This window comes from Chrysemys picta, chromosome 14 (assembly GCF_011386835.1).
Source record: "Chrysemys picta bellii isolate R12L10 chromosome 14, ASM1138683v2, whole genome shotgun sequence".
Lineage (NCBI taxonomy): Eukaryota > Metazoa > Chordata > Testudines > Emydidae > Chrysemys > Chrysemys picta.
In genome coordinates this window covers 6,735,400-6,755,544 of record NC_088804.1, presented here as the reverse complement: position 1 = coordinate 6,755,544, position 20,145 = coordinate 6,735,400, and the positions used below count along the sequence as shown (strand labels likewise).

General features: G+C 48.4%; 1 protein-coding gene across 3 annotated transcripts in view; it reads right to left on the bottom strand.

Annotated features, from left to right (window-relative positions):
- Nucleotides 1-15,057: 15,057 nt before the first annotated feature.
- CSNK2A2 (casein kinase 2 alpha 2) overlaps nt 15,058-20,145 on the bottom strand; it is a 39,220-nt gene continuing 34,132 nt past the window's right edge. For all 3 annotated transcript variants that reach the window (XM_065566843.1, XM_065566842.1, XM_065566841.1), the window contains one exon: nt 15,058-18,391. The gene's annotated coding sequence lies outside the window, so the exon portion shown is untranslated. The remainder of the gene's footprint in view (nt 18,392-20,145) is intronic.

The window sequence follows — 20,145 nt, the reverse complement described above, 5'->3', positions numbered from 1 at the left end:
AATCCTCCAATTTGTCGAGGTCACTCTGGACCCTATCCCTACCCTCCAGCATATCTACCTCTCCCCACAGCTTAGTGTCATCCACGAACTTGCTGAGGGTGCAATCTATCCCCTCATCCAGATCATTAATAAAGATGTTGAACAAAACCAGCCCCAGGACTGACCCCTGGGGCACTCCGCTTGATACCGGCAGCCAACTAGACATCAATTCATTGATCACTACCCATTGAGCCTGACAATCTAGACAGCTTTCTATCCACCTTATAGTCCATTCATCCAATCCATACTTTTTTAACTTGCTGGCAAGAATACTGTGGGAGACCATATCAAATAATTTGCTAAAGTCAAGATATATCACATCCACCACTTTCCCCATATCCACAGAGCCAGTTATCTCATCATAGAAGGAGGGGCGGGGGAAGCTGGGGGAGGCAGAGGAGGGGCATGAGATGGAGGGGAGGGGGAGGCAGAGGAGGGGTGGGGAGATGGAGGGGAGGAGGTGGCTGGAGGAAAGAGGAGGGTTATGGAGATGGAGGGGAGCGGGAGATGAAGGCTCAGGAGGCAGAGGAGGGTTATGGAGATGGAGAGGAGGAGGTGGCTGGGAGGAGGCAGAGGAGGGGGTGGGGAGATGGAAGGAAGGGGGAGACTGGGGGGCGGGGAGGTAGAGGAGCTAGTTCTGGTCCTCAGTAAGTTTCCCCTGTGGGTTTATCTTCTTCCCTGTTGCAGTTCCCTCCTGGTGCGGGGCGCGGGGGAAATCGCTGGGCTGGAGCCCTGGAGCTGCATTTTGGGCTGTTGAGACACCTGCAAGGGTTACGCTTTTTCCCTGCTTGTTTTAGCCTTCGCAGCCCCTGGCAGGACAAGCCTTGCTTTCCTGCTTTTGCTGGGGGTCTCAGTGGAGGACTCAGAGCTCTGAGTGGGAATGCTCTCCGCCCTTAAAGAAGGGGAACGGGCTGCTAAATCTTTGACCAAAGAGCTTTTCTCCCAACTCTTTATACAAGTGTTGGAGTTTAAATTAGTTTGTAACAAAGCCAGCAAAAAGTCTTCATCAGATTCTCATTCTCCCCTCCCTAAATTGGGTCTCACGTGCATGCCCCCTCTTCTCCTATCCTACTAGCGCTTTGGTCATGTCGAGCAGGGGTTCTCAGCCTTTTTCTTTCTGAGGCCCCCCCAACATGCTCTAAAAACTCGACAGCCCACCTGTGTCACAACAACTGGTTTTCTGTATATAAAAGCCAGGGCTGGCGTTAGGGGAGTAGCAAGCCCGGGGCCACACACCACAGGGGGCCCTGTAAAGCTAAGTTGCTCGGGCTTTGGTTTCAGCCACGGGTGCCGGGCTTTGGCTTTCTGCCCTGGGCCCCAGCAAGTCTAATGCCAGCCCTGCTTGGCGGACCCCCTGAAACCTGCCCAGCTGAGAACCACTGATCTAGAGAGTGAATTGCTAAGGTAACAAAACAAGCAGAACCAAAAAAAACCCAAACGCCACTGAGGTTTTTTTTTAAAAACTAAACACCCTTCATTATCACAAAGAGGCAGAAAAGAGGATACCCCACCTTTTTTTTCCTTTGAAGTGTTGTAGGTGAACACCAAGATTTTTTCATTTTATTTTTTTATTTAAAAAAAAATCATCTAGTGGACTGGAATAAAACACGAACAGTCATATACTCAGGCCCTGATCCTGCACATATTTATGCACATGCTTAACTATATTACATAAGAACGGCCATACTGGGTCAGACCAAAGGTCCATCTAGCCCAGTATCCTGTCTTCTGACAGTGGCCAATGCCAGGTGCCCCAGAGGAATGAACAGAACACGTGATCACCATGTGATCCATCCCATCGCCCATTCCCAGCTTCTGGCAAACAGAGGTTAGGGACACCATTCCTGTCCATCCTGGCTAATAGCCATTGATGGATCCATCCCCTGTGAACTTATCTAGTTCTTTTTTGAACCCTGTTATAGTCTTGGCCTTCACAACATCCTCTGGCAAGGAGTTCCACAGATTGACTGCACATTGTGTGAAAAAAATACTTCCTTTTGTTTGTTTTAAACCTGCTGCCTATTAATTTCATTTGGTGACCCCTAGTTCTTGTGTTATGAGAAGGAGTAAATAACACTTCCGTATTTGCTTCCTCCACACCAGTCATGATTTTATTTACCTCTATCATATCCCCCCTTAGTCATCTCTTTTCCAAGCTGAAAAGTCCCAGTCTTATTAATCTCGCCTCATACGGAAGCCGTTCTATACCCCTCATCATTCTTGTTGTCCTTTACTGAACCTTTTCCAGTTCCAATATATCTTTTTTGAGTTGGGCTGACCACATCTGCACACAGTATTCAAGATGTGGGTGTACCATGGATTTATATAGAGGCTCGGGGCTTCGGCCAAGGGGAGGGCACGGGCGGAAGGGGCCGAACTGGGGACTAGCCTCCCCAAAGGGGGGCTCCACCCGCCGCCCATGGAGACAGCCCCAGTGCGCGCCCCTTGCCCCCATTGCTGGGCCTGCCCTGCAGAGGCATGGGGCTGACACAAGCAGCTGTGGGGAAGCCATGGGGAGCCTTGGCCAAGCCCTGTCCTTGCCCTTAGTTTCCATGAGTAGCTGACTGGCTGGCATGGCATCAGGCTGGGATCCTGTGCGGAGCCTGGCCCGCCGCGGCGGGGCAATGGAGCCTTCCCGTCTTGCTTGTCTGAGCCAAACCGGCTAGAGCCTGAACCTACCAGCGCGAAGCCCAGCCAGCCGCGTGGGGGCCTACCTTGCTGGAACCCCCACTCCAATTGCCTTCTAATCTAGGGCACCTGGGCCTCCGCCAGGCCGTTTTCTTTCAAACAGCGGTTGAAAGGAAGGGGAGAAAGTTCTTAGCTGACTGATAGCCTCCCCCCGCTCCAACTCTGCTTTTCAATTCAGTAACTTCATTTATTAGAGGAAAGAAGCAGGAGGCATGAAACATGTAAAACTAATCTGAGGGGAAAGCGTCCAGATTTGCTATGCTCATAATGTTCAACAGTCTTAAATATATCTGTTGGTTCAATTGGTGTGTAGGTAGATGGAAAAATGGCTAGCAACGATGAGTGGTGTTGAGGTTCCGGAGTACCCACTTTTACTCAACTGCTAAAAAAGAACTTACCTGCTGAACCCCCTTTTATATTGATTAAGTTGATTTGCTTTCACCACTAGTACAAATAGCTTCGTAACATTGTAATGAAAACTAACCTGCCTAGGCATGCCATCATTCAGAACGAAAACCATTTTCCTTACCCATTTAAAAAAAAAAAAAAAAAAAAAGAAGATTTTGAGGGCAAATAAAGTATTAGAACTATTAACTTTGATGTTTTTCCTCTTTGCTTTGTATGTGTCAGTAAGACATGCTGTTTGATCTTTTCTTACTTATACTCCTGGGGGAATTCGGTAAGGAATCTATTTTGTCAAAAACATTTCCTGAATCTTTTTTGTTGTCTCTATTGTTACAGACATACTTGCTAACAGGTATTTTGAAATAAGCTATGAAAATAATTGAAAGCGGCATGATTATATGGGGTTATTTTGACAAAATATGCAGAATTTTAAAATATGGCATGCAGAATTTTTAATTTTTTGGCACAAAATTCCCCCAGGAGTAATGCGGGTGCAGTAGTCTTGCAGGATCATGGCCTTAGAATGAAAGTTCCTTGGGGTCTCTCCTTTATGTATGTGTAAAGCACCCAGTATAATGGGGTCCTGGCTGGAGTCACTAAGTGCTGCACCAATATAACTATTAAGAATACACTGATGATTTATTGTGACGTGAATAATAAGTTCCCTCCCAGGAGCTAAGGCTGCTGTTCTGGGACAGATCAACAGGGGCAGGGGTTTTATTTTTTTAAGTTTTTGTGAAGTGGCTCCAAAAATACATTTAGAAGAGAAAAAACACACACAGCCCTCTCCAAGAACCTAGATTCAGGGTCCCCCAGGCTCCCCATTTATGAGCAATGAATACATTTCCTTTCCCTATCTGTTCTGCTCTTTGGCAACCACGTGTTGCTGCAGATCTGTGAAGCACTGAGGTCCATAATTTTCAGGAGTAAAAAGATTCATGTGAAAATTCATGCTTGATAAACCCCAAGCCAGAGAGAGACCTTAAAAAGAAAATCCGATTTGATGTTTTCTCCCAGTGAGGGGGCACACTCACCTCTCGTGAGCGCCTCCTGTCGGGTGTGTGCAAACCGGCACTCTCTTTCTCTGCTCACAGTGCCCCCTGTCGGCAGTTACCCTTGTCAAGAGGGTCTTCAGTGGCTCATCACATGACGGAATCCCATCTGGGGTAAAAGGTCCAATAGGGCCTATCACAGTGCCCTTGTCAATATCTGCAGCCCTGTCTCTGGGCTCAGTTCTCAGCTTCTTCTGGGCTAGCTTGAAGTCTACGTCTGCCTTGGTATAAAGCTGTGCCCCAGGGCTTTCTCCTTGGAGACTCTTTAAGTTCTGCCCTTCACTTGGGCCTCTAAACAAGCATTATCCCCTTTTTGGAGCTTACACCACCCTACCCCCGTCCAGGACCCAGGCCCATCCACTATGGGTCCCAACCCAGGGACCCTACAAATAGCAGCCACGTGCTGCTTCCTGTAATAATTGCTGCTGCTGCGGTTGTTCCCTGGGCCACTTCCCACGTAGCACCTTCTACTTCACCCTTGCCTCAGGGCTGAAATTCTTCCTCACCGAATACCAGTGTCACCAGAACCCTTAAACTCCAGCAACGAGCACCTTTCTTGCTCCTCTGGTCCCTGCCAGGAACTGACTAGCTCAGGCCTTGCAGTGGCTTTTATCTGAGCCCACTGAGCGTTGATTGGCTGCTTCCCTGCAGCCTTTCTAGGCAGGCCTGAAGGACCCACCTTTACAGCTGCTTTACTAGGGCGGGGTGTGATAGGACCAGGGGGCCTCACAGGGCTCAGGACACCTCATCAGAGTCCCCTTAGACACTAGCCAAAGAACCCGGGTCTAAGGAATGAATCACAAGTGCTTGTTGCTGGAATGGATAAAAGACAAATGCCCGCTGATACAGAAGATAGTGTGAAGCAGCAGTTCTCAACCAGGAGTCTGGAGCCCTCTGTGGGGCCGCAAGCAGGTTTCAGGGGCCTGCCCAGCAGAGCCCAGCATCTGCCCAGCAAACATCTGCCCAGCAGAGCCCAATGTTTGACTCGCTGGGGCCCAGGCCAGAAAGCTGAAGTGCTGCTGTGCAGGGCTGAAGCCCGGGGCCCTGAGCCCTGCCACCTGGGACTGAAGCCGAAGCCTGAGCAACTTAGCTTTGCGGGGCCCCCTGTGGTGTGGGGCCCCAGGCAATTGCCCTGTTTGCTACCCCCCTAATGCCAGTCCTGGCTTTTAGATGCAGAACAACAGTTCTTGGGGCACAGGTGGGCTGTGGAGGTTTTATAGCATGTTGGGGGGGTGCTCCATGGGTGGTGGGTGAACCCCCGCTTTAGGGAGGCTAGCCTGCCAGCGCCGCCCCTTCCACCCAAGGCCCCGCCCTTGCATGCCAGAGCCCCGAATACCACCCCCCCCGTAAAAGGAGAAGCCCTGAGGGGCTCCCGCAACCGGAGAGGGGAGCCGCGGCATGCCCACCCCAGCCACATCAGGCCAAGCCATCACCGCCGGCTCCCCCGCCCGGCCCACCACTCCCCGAGCACCAGCCTGAGCCACCAGCCTGAGTGCCAGATCTCCCCCAGCGCCGGGCTGAGCCAATGGCCTCCCAGAGCGCCAGCTCCTCCCACCCCTGAAGGGGGCTCCTGCCCCCCACCGAGCCGCTGGCCCCTGCGCCCGGCTGAGCCTCCACATCCCTCCTCACCTCCCCACCCCGTCCCAAAGAGGAGGGATGCGGGGAGCAGCAGGGACCTCCGGGGTGGGGTGTGTGGAGTGGAGGAGGCAGTCGGGGTCTCGGGGAAGGGCTGGGTGTCCGGCAGCAGCGCCAGGGGCCTATTATACCTGCCACCCATGGGGGGCTCAGAAAGAAAAAGGTTGCGAATCCCTGGGAGATGGTTGCAGTGCAATGACTCCGAACTGGCTCTGGGTGGTGTCTAAACCGTTTTTGAAGTCTCAGGCCATTGCAAGCTGCCCCTGAGTCACAGCTGTACATGATAATGACAAACGGACACAGGGATAACCAGACTGTTGAAACGACAGCCTGACCATAGACCTCCTGCAGCAGAAATGAACCCCTCAATGTACCATTTAGTCCTGGCTTGGGCAGAGTCTACCCACCTCTGGCAAGCTGCTGGCTGTGTCAACACACCCCACTCTGCAATTGGTACTGCCAATAAAGTATTCTTGAACTGAACTGAGCCACAAGAAGCCAAGCCATTTTGGGCGAGTGTGAGCTCCTTTCCCTTCCCGTGTTCACTCAGCCACGTTTAATGTTAAACTAAAGCTGTTCCAGCCCACGTCCCCGTGGCCAGTACATTGGAGCTAATGAAATGACTGATCTCATCCCTAATGAACACTTATTGCCTGGATACATTTTTGAAATGTCCCACTTTTCCTTTTGCAGCCACTGGCAGTTTTCTGCAGGAGGGTTTTTTTTTTTTGGTTTGTTGGTTTATAGCTACAGCAGCTCATAATTTTTGATTCCTCAGAGAGCTGCGGCTTCTTGTGTTTTCGCTAGGTACCTGCTTTCATTTTCTTCTTGCTGGATCAGCATGGAGATAGCATTTGTGGAATGTGTTTGCATCACTCCGGACGTCACCTAGTCTGGACTTTGATGTAAAATGCCAATGAATCCACCAGAAAGTCTGGTTAATAAAATCAGTCATTTAGACACTATGTGACTCAGCGATCTGAATTGGAGGTCTAGCCTCCGACTGAACAGCAGTAACATCGAGTTTAGCCCCTGGAGGGCAGCATCTCACATTGTTCTCAAATGGTTCCCTCATTCAGTTCCACAAATCGGTATTTAAGAGTCAGTTCCTAGACCTCCTTGGCCAGAGGGAACAGGAACACGGGCACCTTTGTTGATGAATAGCAATGATCTCCCTCTTCTAAAAACCCAGCATGCATTTCCTCCCCCAGCTAGGCAAGCTCACTGCTTCAGGTTCCCTGCCAGCCTGGAGCTGGCTCAAGGCTGCAGCTACATGCCTGAAGTTTTGAAGTTCTCCCAGCCACCGATGCAGCACTAAGGGGAAAGCCTTAATGCTGGAGGCTTCTGCCGGTTTGGATCAGCCTTTTTAAAGTATCGCTAGGATGACCGATTCAAAAACTAAACCAAACCCAGAACCTCCCACACACAGAGAACAATCTGTAAAAAGCATCTCACTGCAGCCTCGCAGTTAGTGCTTACTGGTGCATGTCTCTTTAGTGAATTTAGACTACAATTATTTCACTGACATTTAGAAAACTCACAATGGGCTTGATCCTGCACCCACTGACATCAATGGTAAAGCTCCCCTTGGCTTCAGTGGGGCAGGGCGGGCACCATGGAGCATATTACAAGGGAAGTGTTCCGTATAAATAACGTTTGTACATAATGTTAGTCCCCCTAGTTCCTAGCCACTGGGAGACACTCCAGCACCATGCACCCAAGGAAGGGCTGGACAAAGCGCCTAGGAGGGGAGCAATGACAATTTAGAGGCTGTCATGAATTTGGGCCTAGATACAGGGATCTTGTTTTGTTCCTACAGCTTTAAATGTATGTAGGTGCATGGCTGTGGGTGGGGAAGTAGCACCAATAGTCAGAAGAGCTGATGTGGCACCGTGAGAAGGTCAACTCCAGTCATGGGGTGAGGTGTGCTCAGGTCCGCAAGTGATGGGCAGCAAGTTACATAAAAGGACTGGACAATCTACCACCACCATCTTGCCATACAGCCCCAAGTAACATGCCCCCTCCCCCACCACAAAGAGGCCATTAGAGTGAGTCTCAATAATCCCTTTGCATTTGTTTAGCCTTCAGAGCCCTTTGGAAATATGAATGGGCTGAGCCTCGAGACACCTGTGGAGTAGGGAGTATCATTTCCAATGTACAGATGGGAACTGTGGTTCAAAGAGGTCAGTAGCAGGTTCAGACCCCTTACTCATGTGGAGTAGTACCTTACTCTGTGTGTTGTCTCAACTCATTCAGGGGCCTATTCAAGAAGCAAGAAACTACTACTGCTGTCCCTAGGTGACTTGCCCAAGGTCATCAGTGAATCAGTAGCAGAGCTGACAACAAAACCCAGGAGTCTTGACCCCTCCTGTTTGAATCCCTACATAATACTGATTCCCTAGAAAACAGACAAGTGGTTACCTTATTTTTCTCTCTATTGTGGGCTGTGCATGAAGGTAGTGTTTTTCTTAATGTAATTCAAACAGCTCCTACGCAGCCCCCTGAACCAATCTGATTAAATTATCTATTGCTCTTGCTGAAACCAACATGGTGGCTTCTGCCCATTCCAACCATTGGCATTGGCAGTGTTCGTGAATCGGGACTCTAACAAAGACCCACATCTTCCAAGGTAGTTAGGGACCTAAATGCCTTTGAGGGTCTGGGCCCCAACTTTTCATGCATAAACACATGATGCGTGTGAAGGTCTTTGTGCTACTGCATCTGCAGTCATGCTGCCTGGGGATGATTTATTTCCTAGAAGTCTCCATGATGGAACACTGTCCAAATCTGTTTTCATATTCAGAAATGTTCCTTATCTGTGTACTATCAAAACCAGTGTAGAGAATTAAACAACCCTGATTTTTCACTGCTTGGACAGTGAAAGCAGAGCGATGATCACTTTCACTTTGCTTCTAATCATTTTCACTTTCCGTTTCCAATGCAACATCCCAGTGCTCCTGGAGTTGCATTTCCACCACTGCAGCTTGGGGAACATTTAAAATATTCCTGTGCAAAAAATCGTCATGCACACATTCCTGCTAGATCCCTAATAAATCCCTTCTCACACCCACCTCACTTTTATAATATGGAAACATCTAATATCCCAGTGCCATAGACAGACACAGCAGTAGAGCCGATTGAAATTCAGAACCTCTGCTTGCGGGAAATGGTGACGTCACAATTTATTTTTTTCAGAATCGGAATTCCTGAAAAATGGAAATACTGAAAAAAAAATTCACTGACATTTTTTCCCACCGGAACTTTGGTCTAAATGAATCCAATTTCACAAAAATGGCAATTTCTGACAGAAGATTCTATTGACAAAAATTTCCCAAGCAGTTTTACGAGGGAGTAATTTTAAGCATGTGTGCAGACCCGTTGACGTCAATGGCTCTATTCCCGTGGAAAAGCTAAGCATGGGAGTGTTTGCAGGAGTGAGGTCTACATTTTGGACCCCAAATCAATTGATAGTGTTCCTGTAAGTCACAAATCTTTTATTTTTAATGATGCAGCATGGATGAGATGGGGGGGGGGAGAACCTCACCGAAATTTTTTTAATGAAAAGGATTAGTTATGGGGTAACTGCTGTGCTAGGTACATATTTTGGCTTGACAGCAGCTAATACCTGACTGCCACTTTCCCAATGGAAATAGCTGGACCATTTTCAATATACTGGGTTATAAATAATTTGCCCAATTTCATTTTATTTTTAAAATCAAAACTCTTTTTGAATTCCACCAGAGAAGAGAGCTCTTTAAAGCGTGAGCGTGCTCTGAAATGGGACTATGGAAAAATGGCACTTTCCTACATCTTCACTACGGGGGGGGGAGGGTCGATTTAAGATACGCAAATTCAGCTATGCGACTAGCGTAGCTGAATGCGACGTATCCGAGCCGACTTACCCCGCTGTGAGGACGGCGGCAAATCGACCTCCGCGGCTCCCCCGTCGACGGCGCTTACTCCTACCTGCGCTGGTGGAGTACAAGCGTCGATTCGGGGATCGATTGTCACGTCCAGACAAGACGCGATAATTCGATCCCCGAGAGATCGATTTCTACCCGCCGATTCAGGCAGGTAGTGAAGACGTAGCCCGTCTACCCCTGAATCGGCGGGTAGAAATCAATCTCTCGGGGATCGAATTATCGCATCTCGTCGGGACGCGACAATCGATCCCCGAATCGACGCTTGTACTCCACCAGCACAGGTAGGAGTAAGCACCGTCGACGGGGGAGCCGCAGAGGTCGATTTGCCGCCATCCTCACAGCGGGGTAAGTCAGCTCGGATACGTCTAATTCAGCTACGCTATTCGCATAGCTGAATTTGCGTATCTTAAATCGACACCCCGCCCTCCCCCCGTAGTGAAGACGTAGCCTGAGATCTGCTCTCTTTCTGTAGTAAGAGTCGTGCCTGCTAACTTTGGCCCCAATCATGCAAACACTCACATGAGTAACCTTACTCACCCCAGGAGTCCCGTTCCAATCAATCGGACTACTCACACCAGCAGAAGTGATTGCAGGATTGGGGCCTAAAATACATTTTTTGCTGCTTTTTATACCTTTTAACCCTCCAGAGCAACACAGCTAAGACAGCATGAGCTGGATTCAATTCCTCCATGTGCATCAGCAACAGAACTGTTTACTAAGTTCCAATCAGTTACATCCGAAGGCAATGGGACCACATAGGTGTCACTGAGGACATAATTTAGCCTGCCAACCCTTTATTATTGGCAATGATGCATAAGAAAGATCACAGCTTGAATCTCAAAGCCCAGGCTGAATTTGAGCTGCTGGCAGAAGACACTTCCCCCCCATCTAATTACTTATAATTAAGCAGATTTGCTCAGGAATCACTGAAAAAATGCAAAACGAGGAGCCCCAAAATGCCATTTTTACAATCATTTTTCTGAGTAGACCCATATCTGCAGTTAGTAGAGTTTGCCTTAAACAAACATGCATCTATTTCACATCTTTTTAAACTGAGTTTTTCAAGCAATCCAACAAGATCCCTTTGTTGTCCGTTTCAGCTTGGAGTGGCATTTTTAAGCACAAAAAATTTAAGCTCCCAAAATAATTAAGACCAGTGTCTTTATCAACACCAACTTTATCAAGACCAACTAGATACCAGGGCAAGATCTAAATGAATTAAGGCCTTGATCCTGCAACAACTTACTCACATGCTTAACTTTATACACCTGAGTAGTTCCATTGCCTTCAATGACAATTCACAGGGCCTGATCCCAAACCCATTGAAATGAATGGGAGTATGTCCATTAGTTTCAATTGCCTTTGGATCTAGTCCGCAGTCCTTAAAGTTAAGCACATACATCAATCTTTGCTGGAGCAGGGCCCTAAGTGGCTTATTTCTTCCCCAGTCACAGTCTCTTACTGTCACGCCTCTCACAAACTGAACACGTGCCCACCCTCCCCCACAAGCAACTAAAAACACACCAGAAGTAATACCACATTATTTAAAAATTAGAACTATATTTAGTCAATTGGTTAGAGTACAAACACTTTATACAACACAGTTAAATAAATGACTCCATAAATCCAATCTGTTAACACATGAGATGAGGGCAAATACACAGCTACCATTCCTGACTAGCCCAGCCCCGCATTCATCCACCGTGCAGACGCTGGCCAGGCACACAACTTACTGCTAGCTGTTTTGCAGAAGCAATATACATGGAAACATTGTGTGTTTTCAAACCATTTGTCCTAGTTTCTCAGTGAATTCTAAAGAAAAATCAAGGCAATTTCAACTTTTATCCCAGGCATCTCCATTCTCTCTCCTCCTCCCAAGAGACGTGTAATGCAGGAAACGATGCTAAAAACAGGCATAAAAAACACAGTCACCTAACGGAATGCTAATGTGTGTCAATCTCGAAGGCTGGAATTTGTAAAGATGCCTAAGGTAGGAAGATAGATCTCCAGCACTCGTGGAATTGCAATGGGATTTAGGCACCTAACTCCTTTCAGCGCCTTTGAAAAGCCCAGCCCAGTATTACGCTGGAGAGAAAACTTTTTAACCTGTGTCCCAGTCTGGCTCCCATTTGAGCAGGAGCAAGTCCCTAGTCTCCAGCTGTACAAACCTGGGCCCTGATCCTGCAGGCTGACCTGGACCCTGTGTCTGTGTGGAGCCCCACTGAAGTCAGTGGGGAGTCCAGATAGGCACAGGAGTCTGCCCAGTGGGCAGGATCAGGACCTGGCAGCACTCCCTGAAAATGGCAGCTGTTTCCGAGTCCGTCCGATCAGCAGAGAAGCCGTTGGTATGTTACAGTCTCCTTTTCGTTTCCAATGTGTGTGGGCACTGGGTTTTGGCAACTGTGCACTCGTTTCTACTATGCTTTTTTCATATTAAATACGCTAAGAAGAGGCCTCCATCCTGGCAGAATCCTACAGTAAATGAAGGTCCATCTCCAAAAATAAAATCATCCTCCAAAGAATTCCCCCCCCGCCCCCCCAGAGTACCCTGGAGATCAGAAGGTGGTGAGACCTTCAGGAACCCTCTAAAATACTGGCATAAGACATGTCAAATCTAGGTGCCCCTCTGAAATCCAACAGGGCTGGACATGTTTACGGAAAGGAATGATAAAGATAATAAATCCTTCCTCTCAATAATTATTCATCTATTGCTTATCCGAATCATACACACACTTCACAGTACCTTGTAAATGCCACGTGAGTGAGGGCATGATCAAGCCCATTGAAATCAATGGGAGTCTTTCCATTGACTTTGATGGGCTGAGGATCAAGCCCTGGCTGTGGAGGTCTACAAGAAGCAATCTTAACAGAGCTTTTTCAGAACAACCGGGAGTCCTCTTTTCCCCATAAAGAGATGTTACATGCTCATTGTTCAGGGACTAGCAACCCCTGTTAGACAAAACACAGCCGTGGGCATTATCTTGACCAGCCCTTATACCATCTTTGAAGAGCAAGGAAACAATCTGTATTTAACTATAGGCCAGACAAGCTCAACATCTTGTTGTCAAAAGGGAGCCAGAAGATTTTTCATCAACATTTTCCGTTTGCTATTTAATCCTACTCAGTCGTGCGTTTTGCTATAGAACCTCACACGGCTCTTGGCTCACAACTGGGCTTGATGCACGTTTTTACGTCCTGCCCACCTTTTGGGGTGGCATGGACAGGAGACAATATCTTTAATCTTTGCCCTGAGCAACGGAAAAGCTTAATCTACTCACGCAGAGTCTCTATTCCCTCTACAGGGAATAGAACATACCCAAGATTAAACTAACTGGAGAACAAACCTTTGTCTAGAAGAGGTATTGGAATCTATGCCGATATAAATGCATCTGATGGGGAAGACAGCAAGATACTTGTTTGCTTGGAGCTAAAAATCACCGTGCAACTCACACAGAGCAGAAATGCCACATGTGGTTTTGAGAGTGGTCATTGTCGCTCAATGAAGAGTGGACAGCACAAACCACCATTATTCCTAATGGGGTTATCTGCACAAGCCAACCAAAGCAAGACCCAAGCTTCTCAGCCACTGACTCTACAAAAGACTTAGAAAGGAAGAGACAGAAACAAGCCTGTTTCTAGGCAGCTTCTTATTCCCTTTGTTCTCCAGTTCTAACGCCAGCTGGGATGGAAACAGAAGGTGTTAAGCCTTCTGCTCATGTCCCACCTGAAGTTACAATTACAAGAGGGACAACAGTTATTTGCCCAGCAAATCGCCAGGACGTTAGAACTGGTTACCGGTGAAAAAGTAGAAGCAAGAGCAGATTAACTCCGAAATCCTGTTTTCATGCCACCATCCTTAGCCATAATGAAGGGAAAAATATATGCAGGTGGATGAGACTCCATAATATACCAGACCATAATGAGATCGTGGATTTAAGAGGCCAAAGCAGCAGAGCAAATCTTTGCCTAGAGGATGATGGTACCGGAATCCCACAGCACATTTCTCAGGGGACTTTTTAACAGAGTGTGCCTCAGACTTTGAGGTCTGATGCTTTTAAAGCCAGTAGAACAGCTAGTGTGATAGAGGCCCCAGACTTTCATAGTTCGACATTCCAGTGATTTCAACTTGAAAATTAGATTTCTCTTTTTAAAAAAAGGACGTTTACATGGTGACAGGAATTATTTTGAAAAATGTAACCATTCCCCCCTCCCTGCACATAGTTCATACACTGGGAACTTTCAGAGCTTGTTGGAATTGTATCCTGGTGGCAAGAGATGACAAACCAGCAAGTCACCATTTAAATTATATAGAGCTTTGACTAATTATGAGGTCTCTGGTTTTGCCAGTTTAATGGCCTGGGGATGCTTGTGAGAACTTTTCCTGGGTGAAGCTGACCACTGCAAAATGCTGCGGTGATCAATAGGATTTTGAGTTCTACACTTTGTGTTAACTTTGGGGCAGGAAACTACGAAAAGGGAAAACATCGCCGGGCCGGATTTTGACAGCGTCACCTAGGCTGAGTATCATCTGAACTCCATGAATGGTTCCATTGACTTCAGTGACGTTAAATACTATTCACCAGGAGAAAAGGGACCAGAAGCTAGGCCCAGATCTACAAAGGTATTTAGGCACCTAACTCCCATTGATTTCACTGGCAGCTCTTTGAAGAGAAGGTAGAACCACATGACCACACAGGAGAGGGAATGGATAAGGGCCCATCCAATGAGCAGGCCAAGAAAAGAACTTTGACAGAAAGGAACGTCTACAACATGACGGCAGGAGCAGTTGTCAAACAGACGGCTCCTTACGGATGGGAAAGTTGGACACAGGAAGACCAAGGATGGAGGCTCTGGAACTGTCGCACTTGCTGAATCCTGACTCACACAGACACTCACTAAGCGGAGACTGGAACAAAGCAGAGGAGGTGTGTCTGTCGCTAGACAAGAGCTCAAAAAGTTAAAGGGGCACTGTCAAGTAATTCAAGTTCCAAAATTTGACCTACCGTAACGATCAGTACCAGCCAGAAGGAAGTTCTCTCTTTTTATGCAGAATTCTTTCCTCTTAAATCCACTTTGTTGCTGAATTATTATTTTTTTTAGGCTACTTCCTAGTTTCACCAAACCCAGGCAAAAAGATAGATCATCCACAGTGCTGCTCCTGCAGCAGCCGATCAGGACAGGTCTAGCCCTGTGCGGACACTGACAAGGCCAGGAAGTGGGGAGGATGGAAGTCACGTTTGCCTGAGCAAGATTAGAAAAGACGAGCGAGGGGGGAGGAAAAGGCTCAGTATTTTGACAAATGGAAGACAACGATCGGTAGGCAAAGAGCGGTTTATTTCTGGAGCTTCTCTGAGGGTATTACAAATAAGGGAGTGTAAAAAGAAAATTAAAACGAAAAAAGTAGTCAACAGTGCCCCTTTAAAGACAGGCGATTGAGGATGTATCAAGATGGGGGTAGGGCGCACATGGTGGAAAGGACAAGCAGAGGGAGGGCGTTGGGAGAAAGGCGAGTGATGAGACGGAGGCTGGGATGCAGCAGGAAGCCACTGTTCTATGCAAATTGGCCTATTGTAACTGAAAATAGACCTCTCTCTATGCGACTTCTGTAGCACCCTGTATGGATGGCACATCAAGTTCCTTTCCTTGGTGAAACTGTTTCTCAGGGCCAGGCCATTTTAACAAGGTGATGTTAAGCATAAAGGAAGGCCTAGGTTGGATTTAAACATGATGGGAGTCAGGTTACTGTAGCTACCAGGCTGTCCCATCTACACTACAAGGACTGCAATGCTGGGGTACTCAGTTACAACACAGCAGCGCCATGGCACGTTTGTGCTGTGCCTGTGCAGATGGGACCACGTTCTAACAGGTGTGACTGACACGGGCTACAGCCTGACCCAGCCAACGGAAGCATATTTTAACTGTGTGGAGGGAACTAGCATATTGCAGGTGGGTCTCCAACACAGTGAAGGTATCAGTTAGTCCTCAAATGAGGTCTCTATTTTCCTCGCCCCCATCAGGTGAGCCGACTGGAGGCCAAGAGGCAACAAATGCACCTTGCTTATTTCAATTCTTTCCTGTAAAGTTCTTTGCTGGATCAGAGTGCATCAGGTGCTCATTTGCCCTCACTCTTGAACGAGTTCACTGTGCTCTTACCACGTCGATGCATTTCATCCTCTACCCTGGAAACTGGGGTTCATGCTGGCTTTCAACTCGGGGTTCATGCTTTAGGGCCTACACACAATCCTGGGCTGATAGGAACTACAGCTAAAACCTAACTGAGCACCAAAGAGTGACCTTGTGACCCCCAGAAGGTAGCTGCTCTTCCTGGAACAAAGGGCCAAGATACTAAAGGGATGGGCCCAGGGTTAATACCTAGAGATAGATCGATTGCCTCTGGGGAAGGCTTACTGAAGACATCCCCAGGGACCCTTCCCCATCAGCTCCACAGCCCTGAAAACCCAAGCAGGGCTAGCATGTATTCCTGGGAACACGCTCACAACTAGGAGGCTGGTAAGTGGGGAGTGGCAGAAGCCACAACACGTTAAAGGCATAGAGTCCATTTTAACATTCCTCCTGCAGATTTGTTCCCCTTAAGCAAACCCCTCAGCTGCACACTTAGTGCCCAGCACTGCCCTAGATACACAGACCCACACGTGGAAACAGATAATAAATACAGAGTTTATATACACACGCACACATACATAGCACCACTTCTATAAGGCTTAGAAGATACTAAACGTACATTACAGGGAGGTGCTTGTTATAAAGAGGTATTTATAATGAGCTTCCAAAGAGCCAGGAGACAAAACATACAGCAGATAGCCTTATATCAGAGGTAGCCTTACAACAGACAGCTTCAGTACCAAGGCGCTGGATAAAAACTATGCAAGGGGAGCTGGAGGCAGAGAGGAGGGCAAGGGGAGCTGGAGGCAGAGAGGAGGGCAAGGGGAGCTGGAGGCAGAGAGGAGGGCCCGAGAAAAGAAATGACAAAATAGAATTGGAGTCCTGCTGGGGTTTTAAAAAGTAGCTTCAAGCGTCTGGGTTTGTTAATTTCAAGTCAAGCTCACTGGCTTGGAAATGCTGCCTGCCCAGTGCAGAGACACAGCTGGGATAAACACTTGACGACTGAGCAGGTGAGGAGTTGGCTGCCGTGACAAGGATGTGCCCACCCGTCTGACAGAGATCTCTTCCTTAACCGAGGGTGTCAGGAAACACAAGTGGCACCACTCCTGCTAGCAGGAAGGCGGGTTGATATGAGCGGGGGTTAGAGGGACGGAAGGAGCGGGGAGAAAGCCCTGGTTTACTCTACCAGCCCGTTCGATTCACTACCCAAATGGAGGTGTAGCTCGAGGCAGTGGCCGAGGAGGAAGTCAGAAGCGCTCCAGGGAGCACTCAGTAAAGAGGAAGCATTGTGAGCACTGCTGGTTCTGCCCGGGGGTCCTTGGGGGGAGACAGACAGGAGGGCTCAGTGGTCCCCACAGAGAACTGTGAGGATAAGGAGTCTGCTGTGTTTAGGATTAATGAGAATGCCCCAGCCCTCCTGAGCAGGGGAGAGGCTCAGAGGACTGAAGTCACCCATTGTGTGTGTCCATGGCAGGGGTGTTGGTGCAGACACGGGGGCTATCTCCTTATCCTTTTTTAAATCCAGCTGAGATCTCCAGGCAGCCAGATCTTGAACTACAGTTGCAAAGGCCTCCCTTGATTAGGACATCTCTTGAGAGACCTCACCCTGTACCACATCCTTCTCAGCTGGGGTAGGGAAGGAGAAAGCATTTGCGCCTTTCCTGGCTCTGCCATTCCTTCAGAGGTGGAGGGGAGGAAAATGGGATACTAGCTAAAAGTGGCAGCCAGTCTCACCCTCTGCTGCGGTGCAGACACCACATGGGGGACCAAGCGTCTAGTGTTTATCCAGGCCTCCGAAGGAGCTTGATATTGAGGGAAAGATGCTAGGCCCAGCGTGGAGTTTTCCTATCGATTTACGAGGTCCTGTCCTCCAGTAGCCCGGCTGCTTAAGCCCGCCCAGTAGCTGGAGGCGGCGGGCTCTAGCCCACCCTTGTACAACAGATTCACTCTCTTCCCACCACAGAAAACAAGCGAATGGCAGGAGACAGCACCAGGAAGGGCTCTGACCAACCTCAGCATCCTCCACTGAGGGGGGCATGCCCCAGGGCTCCTTCCACACTGAATACTCTCCATACATTTCTTTTAAAACTTTTATTCAATAATATAGAATTCCTTTAATTATAATATAGAACTGTCCATCATGCCGTATTTCCCCCCGCTGCCCCCTCCCTGCCGCATCAAGTCTGGAGCCAGCTAGTTAATACGTTATGCTGGGGTTCAGGGGGGGCAAAGGTCAGCATGGGGGGGAGCAACATTAGCCAACAACCGTTTTGCATACCCTTCACATTTTCCATGCTTTCTGGGTCAGGAAGAGGTCAACAGGAAGTCAAAGGCAGAGGAACCTTTTACATTCAGAAGTAAGGTTTGTGTTTATAAACTGGTGGGTGCCATGGAGCCGGTGCGGTCTCTGGTCTCGTCCCCTGCCACCGCAACGCCGTCTGGCCGCCAGCTCTGTACACACGCTGATAAGACGTTTGATTTGGTTCTTGTTCTGCTTATGGAAAATTGGGAGGAACAGCATCGGACCTAGGGAGAGATGGGAGGAGGGAAGTGAGCATCAGACGCGAGCCGCAGTTGATGCCAATGTGTTGCCAGAACTTTTTCCTTCTTCAGCACTTAGTAGATTGAGCGCAGGGCCAAGGAGACAGAAACAAGTTCTAATCCTTCCCCCACAACTTACTCCCTCCACAGGCTTGGGCATGTCACAGAACCTCTGTCCCTCAGTTTCCCTGTCTGTAAAGTAGGAGAATACTGACCCAATTCCCAAGGGCGGTGCGAGGCTTATGCGGTGCTTTGAAGATGTCAGCATTGTAGGAGTGCTAAGTTACTATAGCATGGAATGGCAGGTGAATCAAAATCTGTTTTTTCCACCTTGCCTCCCATACTTACGGTTTGCAATGCTCCCCTGGGATAACTTTCCTATTGGGGGCCAGTAGGAGTCTCTCTGGGCCCCCAACACGTTATCTCACCCTCACTCAGATGCCTGCATCACCCCAAGTCTCCCCATGCACGTGCTCCCAGGCCCTGCTGCTCTTGAGAGCAAGGTATCAGGCTGAGATTGTGACCTGCAGCCCGTCACCTGGTGCTGTAGCACTGGGCCGGGTCGGTAGGCAGGGAATTTTCACTGTACATTTGTGAGCTCACCCCTGTCTCACTGCCATATCTGTGCCAGATTCCTGAGCAAACAAGACGACGTGTGATTAGGGATCACCCTTGCCCCCTTTCTTTCTGAAGGCAAAGCGTTTTTCACTGCCATAAGGAAAAGTAGATGGGAAGTATTACTGAACAGGGGGAAGTGGCATTTCCGGCTCTGGGCATGTAACAGAGAGAGCTATGTGCACACACGTACTACTCACTGCAGCAGCAAGGAATGGTAGATTGCAAGGGTATTTCCATACTAGCCATTTCAAATCAGCTCTCATTTCCTTTTGGGCTGAAGCTTCTCACATTTGGTCTCAACACCAGCTTTGAGGGGGGGAAAGTGGTGGGACTGGGCTGAATTTGCAGGGTGACTGGGGCAAGTCGCTTAACCGTTCTATACCTCACTGTTCCCCTTCTTTAAGATGGGAACATGATTTCGCTTCCTAACTTACTTTGGGATTGGAAAGCATTGCTGAAACTCCAGAGGAAAAGGTCCTGCCAGGGGAGAGGACAAGGTGTGTGCTGCATGTTGGTATGGCTGTGTGAGGGAAGAATGCATGGAGGTCTCCACACCTGTCAGTGGGAGGTCTGAAGTAGGGTCTTATGACCCTGGACCTCTCCCCCCCCAGAGCCTTCCACCCCTTTTCTCTCTTCAGACTAAAAAAGGGCTCCGGGTGAAGATTCTACATCCACACCCCATTAGTTACCAATGTAAAACCCAGGAGTTGGGCAATGCAGATGGTTCTCACTGCAGTATGAATAGCTTGCCCCCATTGCTACAAGAAATGTAAACCCCTGCCTTTCCCAAACGTGCACATTCACTTAGCATTGGTTTAACGGGTTGGAATTTAATGCTAAACACAAAAAAATGGAGTTAATGCAGCATTGAGGCTAAGAAGCCAACCCATCAGAAGTCAGGAAATTCCCCATGTTAAGGTCCTACCACAACGCTAACTTGACCTCATTGCCATCTGGTGTTTTACGGGGATAGATCAGACATTCCCCTTTCAGAGATACCTGTCTCATGTGTGCCCCACTCTTTCTACACAAGGGGGGAGAGGATGCCGGGTACCTAAGGGGGCACTCACCATGTGGTTGTTGAGGAAGCCACTTGCTGCATGCATGATCCAGCAGTCTTA